Source organism: Bombus huntii, unplaced genomic scaffold (genome assembly GCF_024542735.1).
Source record: "Bombus huntii isolate Logan2020A unplaced genomic scaffold, iyBomHunt1.1 ctg00000327.1, whole genome shotgun sequence".
In the NCBI taxonomy this organism is placed as follows: Eukaryota; Metazoa; Arthropoda; class Insecta; order Hymenoptera; family Apidae; genus Bombus; species Bombus huntii.
The window spans coordinates 1-10,000 of record NW_026099517.1 but is presented as its reverse complement, the minus strand read 5'-3'; the positions used below and the strand labels follow the sequence as shown (position 1 = coordinate 10,000).

The following is a 10,000-nucleotide window of genomic DNA, read 5'->3' as shown; positions in this document are numbered from 1 at the left end:
TCGAAAGTAGCGATTTCACTTTATTTTTTTGAAAAATTTCATCCTCCGGACCAACGTGACTGGGACGTTGGAACTTAGAATTTTTTCGCACCGCTACGAAAAGGCCGAAAGATCCCCTCCAAATAACTCGTTAAAAAGTGTTATAACGTACGAATATTTTTCAAGAAATCGTTATAACTCGATAAAATACGTCGGGATTAAGCGTTTATATCGTCGGCAGACGGATATAAAAACGTTTGGACCGACACGACCGGTCGTTGGAACATAGAAAAATTCCGAGCCGGTACGTTGGGACTTAGAAAAATTCCGAGGGCGAAAAAGTTTTTTCGAGTTTATTCGTTAAAAAGCGTTACAAGGTATGAATTTTTTTGCATAAATCGACGTAACTCGACGAAATACGTCGGGATTAATGGTTTATTTCCGTCCGAGAACGATTTTTAAAAACGGACCTATGCGGCCGGTCGTTCGTACTTGGAAAATTTTCGGACCGAACACTCTTTTTCGATTAATTCGTTAAAAAGCGTTATAACGTACGAATATTTTTCAAGAAATCGTTATAACTCGATAAAATACGTCGGGATTAAGCGTTTATATCGTCGGCAGACGGATATAAAAACGTTTGGACCGACACGACCGGTCGTTGGAACATAGAAAAATTCCGAGCCGGTACGTTGGGACTTAGAAAAATTCCGAGGGCGAAAAAGTTTTTTCGAGTTTATTCGTTAAAAAGCGTTACAAGGTATGAATTTTTTTGCATAAATCGACGTAACTCGACGAAATACGTCGGGATTAATGGTTTATTTCCGTCCGAGAACGATTTTTAAAAACGGACCTATGCGGCCGGTCGTTCGTACTTAGAAAATTTTCGGACCGAACACTCTTTTTCGATTAATTCGTTAAAAAGCGTTATAACGTACGAATATTTTTCAAGAAATCGTTATAACTCGATAAAATACGTCGGGATTAAGCGTTTATATCGTCGGCAGACGGATATAAAAACGTTTGGACCGACACGACCGGTCGTTGGAACATAGAAAAATTCCGAGCCGGTACGTTGGGACTTAGAAAAATTCCGAGGGCGAAAAAGTTTTTTCGAGTTTATTCGTTAAAAAGCGTTACAAGGTATGAATTTTTTTGCATAAATCGACGTAACTCGACGAAATACGTCGGGATTAATGGTTTATTTCCGTCCGAGAACGATTTTTAAAAACGGACCTATGCGGCCGGTCGTTCGTACTTAGAAAATTTTCGGACCGAACACTCTTTTTCGATTAATTCGTTAAAAAGCGTTATAACGTACGAATATTTTTCAAGAAATCGTTATAACTCGATAAAATACGTCGGGATTAAGCGTTTATATCGTCGGCAGACGGATATAAAAACGTTTGGACCGACACGACCGGTCGTTGGAACATAGAAAAATTCCGAGCCGGTACGTTGGGACTTAGAAAAATTCGAGGGCGAAAAAGTTTTTTCGAGTTTATTCGTTAAAAAGCGTTACAAGGTATAAATTTTTTTACGGGAATCGTTCTATCTCTATTAAATACGTCGGATTAAACATTTTTATCGATTTTTTCAAAAAATTAGCGTTCGTCGAACTGACACGACTGGATATTTTTCTAATTTTTTCGTTAATTAACGTTACAAGGTATATATTTTTTTGCATATTTCTACTTATTTTAACGTATTGTAATTGATTATAAACTTATTTTTTGTCCGTATTCGATAAAAGAGTATGTTTACTGATGCAATTTTTCGGTGAAAAAAAAAATTAATTTTTTGGTAAAAATGCATTTCTATTATGTTAATAAAACGTCTGGTAATGTATTTCGATGGTTGGATATTGGCTTTGTATAGTAGTGATCGAGCGTTCGCGAGACTAAGTTCCAGCGTCCCTTCCGAACGGTACGTTGCTACGGAGGTTTTGCACCGTAAGCGCGCGGCGCTAGCCCGGCCGGCGCCGGCCTTCCGGCTGGCGCTTTCGTATCTATAAGAGAGACGTCGAGCCGGACGGTTCGGTCGGAACAGCGTTGAGCGCGTGGCTATTCTACGGCCTCGGTTGAGAATTCAGTCACCGCTCCTCGAGTCTTAGTGTATTTTACGCTATTTCTCGACTGTTCCTCCGTTCTCGTTCTGGTTTTTTCTCTACACTGCTGCGCCGCGGGTCGCTGTCCTGGACGTAATGACCAAATATCGTGGCAAGGTTCCCCTGAGTCGGGAAGCTGGTGACCTGTGTGTACGTATTCTAACAAAAATTGTTAGATGCGTGTGTGCTTGTACTAACTGAGCATCGATTCATTCAAAAGAGTATAACCGTCTGCTTTCTATAAAAACTTCTGCTTTCGCAGAAGTATCCGATGAGGCGGTAGGAGCGTACTATCTTTGCGTAGTATGTCTTCTGCCGAAAATGTTCTACCGATTGAAAGAATATTCTTACGGTATGTCCAGCGCGACGCACTGGGATACGCGCTTGTTCGTTCAGCGTGAGGTGCGTATACGTGCTTTACCGCTAAGATATTCTAATAAGTCTTTTTACACGAAGACAGCATTATGGAAATGTTCCTTTAGAAGTACGATTCTAAACATTTTATATAAGACTATGAGAAAGAGAGAGAGAGAAGAGAGGAGGTGGAGTTGAGAATTACAAAGTGGCTGCGAGCGGCGTTCGAAGATTATTACTGAACTATGGGTGTATCTCGAACGTCGCTAGGAGATATATTTTATAGATATATCTATCTTAAGAACGAAAGTCTCGTCGTACGGTGCTTACGTCCCACCTACGACACGAAGAGAACTTAAACGAAATTTATAAGAATTGTTATACGAATAAGATCCCTGGTTGATCCTGCCAGTAGTCATATGCTTGTCTCAAAGATTAAGCCATGCATGTCTCAGTACATGCCGCATTAAGGTGAAACCGCGAATGGCTCATTAAATCAGTTATGGTTTCTTAGATCATACCTACATTTACTTGGATAACTGTGGTAATTCTAGAGCTAATACATGCAAACAGATTCCGACCAGAGATGGTAGGAATGCTTTTATTAGATCAAAACCAATCGGTGGCGGATGGCTCGTCTGTCCGTCCATCGTTTGTTTTTGGTGACTCTGAATAACCTTTGTGCTGATCGCATGGTCATCTAGCACCGGCGACGCATCTTTCAAATGTCTGCCTTATCAACTGTCGATGGTAGGTTCTGCGCCTACCATGGTTGTAACGGGTAACGGGGAATCAGGGTTCGATTCCGGAGAGGGAGCCTGAGAAACAGCTACCACATCCAAGGAAGGCAGCAGGCGCGCAAATTACCCACTCCCGGCACGGGGGAGGTAGTGACGAAAAATAACGATACGGGACTCATCCGAGGCCCCGTAATCGGAATGAGTACACTTTAAATCCTTTAACGAGGACCAATTGGAGGCAAGTCTGGTGCCAGCAGCCGCGGTAATTCCAGCTCCAATAGCGTATATTAAAGTTGTTGCGGTTAAAAAGCTCGTAGTTGAATCTGTGTGTCACAGTGTCGGTTCACCGCTCGCGGTGTTTAACTGGCATTATGTGGTACGTCCTATCGGTGGGCTTAGCTCCTCGCGGGCGGTCCAACTAATATCCCATCGCGGTGCTCTTCACTGAGTGTCGAGGTGGGCCGATACGTTTACTTTGAACAAATTAGAGTGCTTAAAGCAGGCTACCTTCGCCTGAATACTGTGTGCATGGAATAATGGAATAGGACCTCGGTTCTATTTTGTTGGTTTTCGGAGCCCCGAGGTAATGATTAATAGGGACAGATGGGGGCATTCGTATTGCGACGTTAGAGGTGAAATTCTTGGATCGTCGCAAGACGGACAGAAGCGAAAGCATTTGCCAAAAATGTTTTCATTAATCAAGAACGAAAGTTAGAGGTTCGAAGGCGATCAGATACCGCCCTAGTTCTAACCATAAACGATGCCAGCCAGCGATCCGCCGAAGTTCCTCCGATGACTCGGCGGGCAGCTTCCGGGAAACCAAAGCTTTTGGGTTCCGGGGGAAGTATGGTTGCAAAGCTGAAACTTAAAGGAATTGACGGAAGGGCACCACCAGGAGTGGAGCCTGCGGCTTAATTTGACTCAACACGGGAAACCTCACCCAGGCCCCGGACACCGGAAGGATTGACAGATTGATAGCTCTTTCTTGATTCGGTGGGTGGTGGTGCATGGCCGTTCTTAGTTGGTGGAGCGATTTGTCTGGTTAATTCCGATAACGAACGAGACTCTAGCCTGCTAAATAGACGTAACTTATGGTATCTCGAAGGCCCCCGGCTTCGGTCGGTGGGTTTTTACTACCAACGTACAAACAAATCTTCTTAGAGGAACAGGCGGCTTCTAGCCGCACGAGATTGAGCAATAACAGGTCTGTGATGCCCTTAGATGTTCTGGGCCGCACGCGCGCTACACTGAAGGAATCAGCGTGTTTTCCCTGGCCGAAAGGCCCGGGTAACCCGCTGAACCTCCTTCGTGCTAGGGATTGGGGCTTGCAATTATTCCCCATGAACGAGGAATTCCCAGTAAGCGCGAGTCATAAGCTCGCGTTGATTACGTCCCTGCCCTTTGTACACACCGCCCGTCGCTACTACGATTGAATGATTTAGTGAGGTCTTCGGACTGGTGCGCGGCCAATGTGATAAGCATTGCCGATGTTACCGGGAAGATGACCAAACTTGATCATTTAGAGGAAGTAAAAGTCGTAACAAGGTTTCCGTAGGTGAACCTGCGGAAGGATCATTAACGATACGATACCAAAAGAATTTGACTTGAACACATATAAAAACTATGAAATATATATCACAATGGTCGGTAAGGAGCCGTACTCCTCCTGTATCGACGAAAGTATATACGACGTATTAACAAGCTATATACTTTAACAAACGAAAACGCCAGGGAGCTTGGCAACCTCCGTTGGCACGAATAGAAATATTCTTAAGGAGGAGGACGACCCTCCAGCTACGGAATTATACGAAGAGAAGGTGGCACTCTCTCTCGATCATCGGGATGAAGAGATATATATATACAAGTATAAAAACGAAATGCGAATGAAACTTATTCGAGGCGCCTGCGTGAGGTCGTAACAGAAAGACCCGCCGTCTCCGAATAAAACATATAACATATAATATATATATATATGAAATTCTAATAAAAGGGAACTCTAGCTTCGAAAGAGCCAACAAAAGTTAAGGCTCGATATCAAACGAAAAAATTACGATGGAAACCAGGTGTAAAGAGAAATGCAGTCGTGGCGCCTGCGAGAGGCCGTACACAGAAAGACCCGCCGTCACGATCTCGTATTTCGTATTTGCATCGTGGAAACCGTAACAAACGAAATATAAAAGTCCATGCAAACTAATAAGAAAATCTCTAAAGTGCCTCGTGTCGGAGTGATCATGCTCGCCTATTCTCTCTATGTTTCGTGGTCTGTGTTGCGTTTGTTCTCCTCCTAGCAACGGGACATATCGAAGACTCCTCTTTGGGATCGAACGAAGGCGTCTAGAACGAGTCGACGAGAGCGAAAGAACTTGTAGCGAGTCGCGCAGAGCGAAAGGATACCGATATACATCTTCGAAGGTTCTCTTCGAAGATCCATGGATACCTTCTGCGTCGACTTCTCTCGTCTCTTTCATCGAAACTCTCGTCGTTCTCGAAACGTGCTTCCTACCCAAAGGGCGTGTGCTCTTCGTATGTCGTTTCGTTCGAAATAACGAAACCACGTGTAACATACTCGTGGATCGGGTAACCTAGAACGAAGACGCATCGCGTGGATGTTGGCCCGCTATGCGACGATGACCGATGATGATGATGATGATGATGATGATGATATGATGATGATGTCGATGTCGACGACGACGACGATGAAGACGATGTGTAGCAACGATTCGTAACTAGTCTAGCCGAAGTTCGTTCAGAGGGGAACGCCGCCGGCTTCGAAGCCTCGATGTCGTGAGTCGGACACCCGTGCCGTCGCTAGAGTTTTTCAAACTCTGCTTCTGGATATTGGGACGAAAGACCGCTCGAGGACGACGACAGCCGTGCGTGCGTATCCCATCGAATTTTTTTTACACCACCTGAACGAGACTAAAGTTTCGTCTAGTTGATCGTCTACCGTCGCATAATGTATATTATATACCGTTCAGAGGGGACCGGCTGTCTATCCTCGTTGTCGTGAGTCGGACACCCGTGCCGTCGCTAGAGTTTTTCAAAACTCTGCTTCTGGATATCGGGACGAAAGACCGCGCGAGGACGACGGATGCGAGTCCCATCGAATTTTTGACTTACACACTACCTGAACGAGACTTAAAGTTTCATATTATATACCGTTCAGAGGGGACCGGCTGTCTATCCTCGTTGTCGTGAGTCGGACACCCGTGCCGTCGCTAGAGTTTTCAACTCTGCTTCTGGATATCGGGACGAAAGACCGCGCGAGGGACGACGGATGCGAGTCCCATCGAATTTTTGACTTACACACTACCTGAACGAGACTTAAAGTTTCATATAATATACCGTTCAGAGGGGACCGGCTGTCTTTCCTCGTTGTCGTGAGTCGGACACCCGTGCCGTCGCTAGAGTTTTTCAAACTCTGCTTCTGGATATCGGGACGAAAGACCGCGCGAGGACGACGGATGCGAGTCCCATCGAATTTTTTATTTACACTACCTGAACGAGACTTAAAGTTTCATCCAGTTTGTCGTCTATCATCGCATATATAATATACCGTTCAGAGGGGACCGGCTGTCTATCCTCGTTGTCGTGAGTCGGACACCCGTGCCGTCGCTAGAGTTTTTCAAACTCTGCTTCTGGATATCGGGACGAAAGACCGCGCGAGGACGACGGATGCGAGTCCCATCGAATTTTTGACTTACACACTACCTGAACGAGACTTAAAGTTTCATATAATATACCGTTCAGAGGGGACCGGCTGTCTTTCCTCGTTGTCGTGAGTCGGACACCCGTGCCGTCGCTAGAGTTTTTCAAACTCTGCTTCTGGATATCGGGACGAAAGACCGCGCGAGGACGACGGATGCGAGTCCCATCGAATTTTTGATTTACACACTACCTGAACGAGACTTAAAGTTTCATCCAGTTTGTCGTCTATCATCTCATATATAATATACCGTTCAGAGGGGACCGGCTGTCTATCCTCGTTGTCGTGAGTCGGACACCCGTGCCGTCGCTAGAGTTTTTCAAACTCTGCTTCTGGATGTTGGGACGAAAGACCGCGCGAGGACGATGGATGCGTGTCCCATCGAATTTTTGATTTACAAGACACACACTACCTGAACGAGACTAAAGTTTCATCGAGTTTATCATCGCATAACCCGTTCGGAGGGGACCGGCTGTCTATCCTCGTTGTCGTGAGTCGGACACCCGTGCCGTCGCTAGAGTTTTTCAAACTCTGCTTCTGGATATCGGGACGAAAGACCGCGCGAGGACGATGGCTGCGAGTCCCATCGAATTTTTGTTTTTTTTTTTTTTTTTAAAGAAAAAACACCACCCGAACGGAGATGTGTTCTATCTTTCGTCGATTTTTCATGCTTTCAGTCGGTCGCGTGGTCGCCATCCGTTCGGAGGGGATCGCCGGCTTCGAAACCTCGATGTCGTGAGTCGGACACCCGTGCCGTCGCTAGAGTTTTTCAAACTCTGCTTCTGGATATTGGGACGAAAGACCGCTCGAGGCGGACGGCCGCGCGAATCCCATCGAATCTTTACTATCACCCGAACGATGGAGAGATGCACGCGCGCTGTTTCTTGAATAATTGGACGAGAGAGTAGAATCAAACACATATATAACATGGGCTAGCCACCGTGCTTACTCGTTCGCGAGATCGTGTGCTGTACAGAGGATTCAGAATCGGGTGTATATATCCCCGTCGTTTCCTGACGAACGGAGCTTCGATCTCGATGGTTGTTATATATCATAATGTACTTTACGCCCGGCCGGCGAACGCGCGTATCTTCGCGCGTTCGTCGTTTTCTTTTTTTTTCGAACGTTTTTGTGTCGTCAATCCTATGGCGACTTCTGCGCGTTCGATTCCCGTTGGTCGAACGTGACGGAACTCGGCTTCGCTAGAACCGAGAAGAGTACATTTGAGTATTGAACTGTTGTAAATTTATAAAAGATTACCCTGAACGGTGGATCACTTGGCTCGTGGGTCGATGAAGAACGCAGCTAATTGCGCGTCAACGTGTGAACTGCAGGACACATGAACATCGACATTTCGAACGCACATTGCGGTCCACGGATACAATTCCTGGACCACGCCTGGCTGAGGGTTGCTCACGTAAACCTAAGACTGCTTGCGTTGCGTATCGTTACTCTCCGTATCTGTCTCTCTCTGTCCCTTCTTGCCTTAACAACCCGCCGTCGTTCTTCTTTATATAAGAGAACGTTTCAGAGTCGGACGAAGGTACAAGAACGAGGATACGAATAAGAGCGGACGGAGAGAACATACGCGACGTACGAGCGATTGTTGGACGCTCGTCGGCGTTCGTCGCGGTCGTGCAGAGACCGTGCAAGTCGTACGCATGCTCGATATATAATCTATCGTGTTCACGGGAGACTACGAAACTCTACCTCTGTCTCTCTCTGTCCCTTCTTGCCTTGACAACCCGCCGTCGTTCTTCTTAAAAATTATAAGAGAACGTTTCAGAGTCGGACGAAGGTATACGAAGGGATACGAATAAGAGCGGAGAGAACCGGTCACGGACCTGCGTGAGTGCTCGCGGCGTCGTGAGTCGTCCTTACGAGGGCGACCGCCCGCTTATGCACCGCTTCGTGTATCGGTTATCGAACGTATATACTCGTAGTGTTCTCCTCGTGACCGATTTTTTTTTCATATCAGGCGATATATGCTACGTTTGCCGGTGTTCGACGCACGAAGGTCCGCGCCCCCGACGTCGTCTTAAAAGAATATTATATTTGGCGAGACTGAGAGAGAAAGCAAATATGGGAACTCGGTCGAGAGAGGAGAGAAGAGAGAACCAAAAAAAAAACCTAAACTCGATGGCGTGCGAAACTTTGCCATAATCTACCGTCTTTTCTTAAGACTCTCGTACAGCCCCAGGGATCGAATGCCCACTCCGTCTCTTCGCGAAAGCGACTGACAACAACGAGGACCGTCGCATCGATGGGTCGTCGTTGCGTTTTACACGCTCTGTGCTTTTTTACAAGCCCCGAAAGTATCAGCCGTAGATCCGGGAACGCACACGCGAGATTTCTTCGAGCGCTCTGACGACTTAGGGAGGTATGATCCCCAGCGTCGCGCGGAGATCGGAGAGTACACGTACTCGTATCGGGACGAATTTTCCCCGTCGTCGTGTATCTCTCTGCCCGCGCGCCTGGCTCCCGAAAAGCCACGTTCGTCGGAAATCTTACATATTATATATGTAACGCGTGTGCGAACTAGCGTGTGTCTAAGATCGGCTATACACGGGTGCTGCTGTAACTACAAGCTCGAGGTGTTTTCCGCAGCGTTTCTGTACCCGAGGAAGATGCGCATGTGAGTCCGTTACGAAGTTGTTCGTACGGTCGTCGTCGTCGGAGAGATCGTAGACGAGGAAGAAGACGATCCCCTTTGGCGAGGCTCGAGAAAAAAACTTTGAGAGAGACGAGGTATACACGCGCGTACGACTATGTCGTGCGCGCGTGTGATTTTTTTTTTATGGCAATTCGACGCTTCGAGAATAGAGAAAAGAGAGTGTTGGTCATCCCATGCCTCTTCGTCGTCTATCGCTGGACCGCGCATCCTAACGTCGCGCCGGTCGTCCAGTCCCCGAACACACACACCCACCCGACGGTACGTCTCGCTCCTTTTTCACTTGCGTGAGTTCCCGTACCGGGAACCGCTGGAATCGTCGAGAGAAGAGAAACGGCTGTAGGAGAAAAAGAGGACGGACGTTAAAAACCGGACGATCGTTACACGGATGTCTTGCGTGAGTCTTAGCTCGAACATGATACGACGAACGAAGTTTGGCACTT

The 10,000-nt window shown here is 46.7% G+C and overlaps 1 long non-coding RNA gene and 2 other non-coding genes across 3 annotated transcripts in view; 2 read left to right on the top strand and 1 right to left on the bottom strand.

Annotated features, from left to right (window-relative positions):
* Positions 1–7,204, bottom strand: part of LOC126878006 (uncharacterized) — a 17,591-nt gene extending 10,387 nt beyond the window's left edge. Inside the window, exons 1-2 of the long non-coding RNA XR_007695518.1 lie at positions 6,601–7,204; positions 6,128–6,226 (exon numbers count right to left, since the gene is read on the bottom strand). This is a non-coding gene — a long non-coding RNA (uncharacterized LOC126878006). The remainder of the gene's footprint in view (positions 1–6,127; positions 6,227–6,600) is intronic.
* LOC126878011 (small subunit ribosomal RNA) lies at positions 2,833–4,758 on the top strand. Its single transcript, XR_007695522.1, has one exon. It is a non-coding gene; the product is annotated as a small subunit ribosomal RNA (ribosomal RNA).
* A 939-nt stretch (positions 7,205–8,143) lies between the features above and the next one.
* LOC126878008 (5.8S ribosomal RNA) lies at positions 8,144–8,298 on the top strand. The gene has a single exon (XR_007695520.1). It is a non-coding gene; the product is annotated as a 5.8S ribosomal RNA (ribosomal RNA).
* Positions 8,299–10,000: the final 1,702 nt, after the last annotated feature.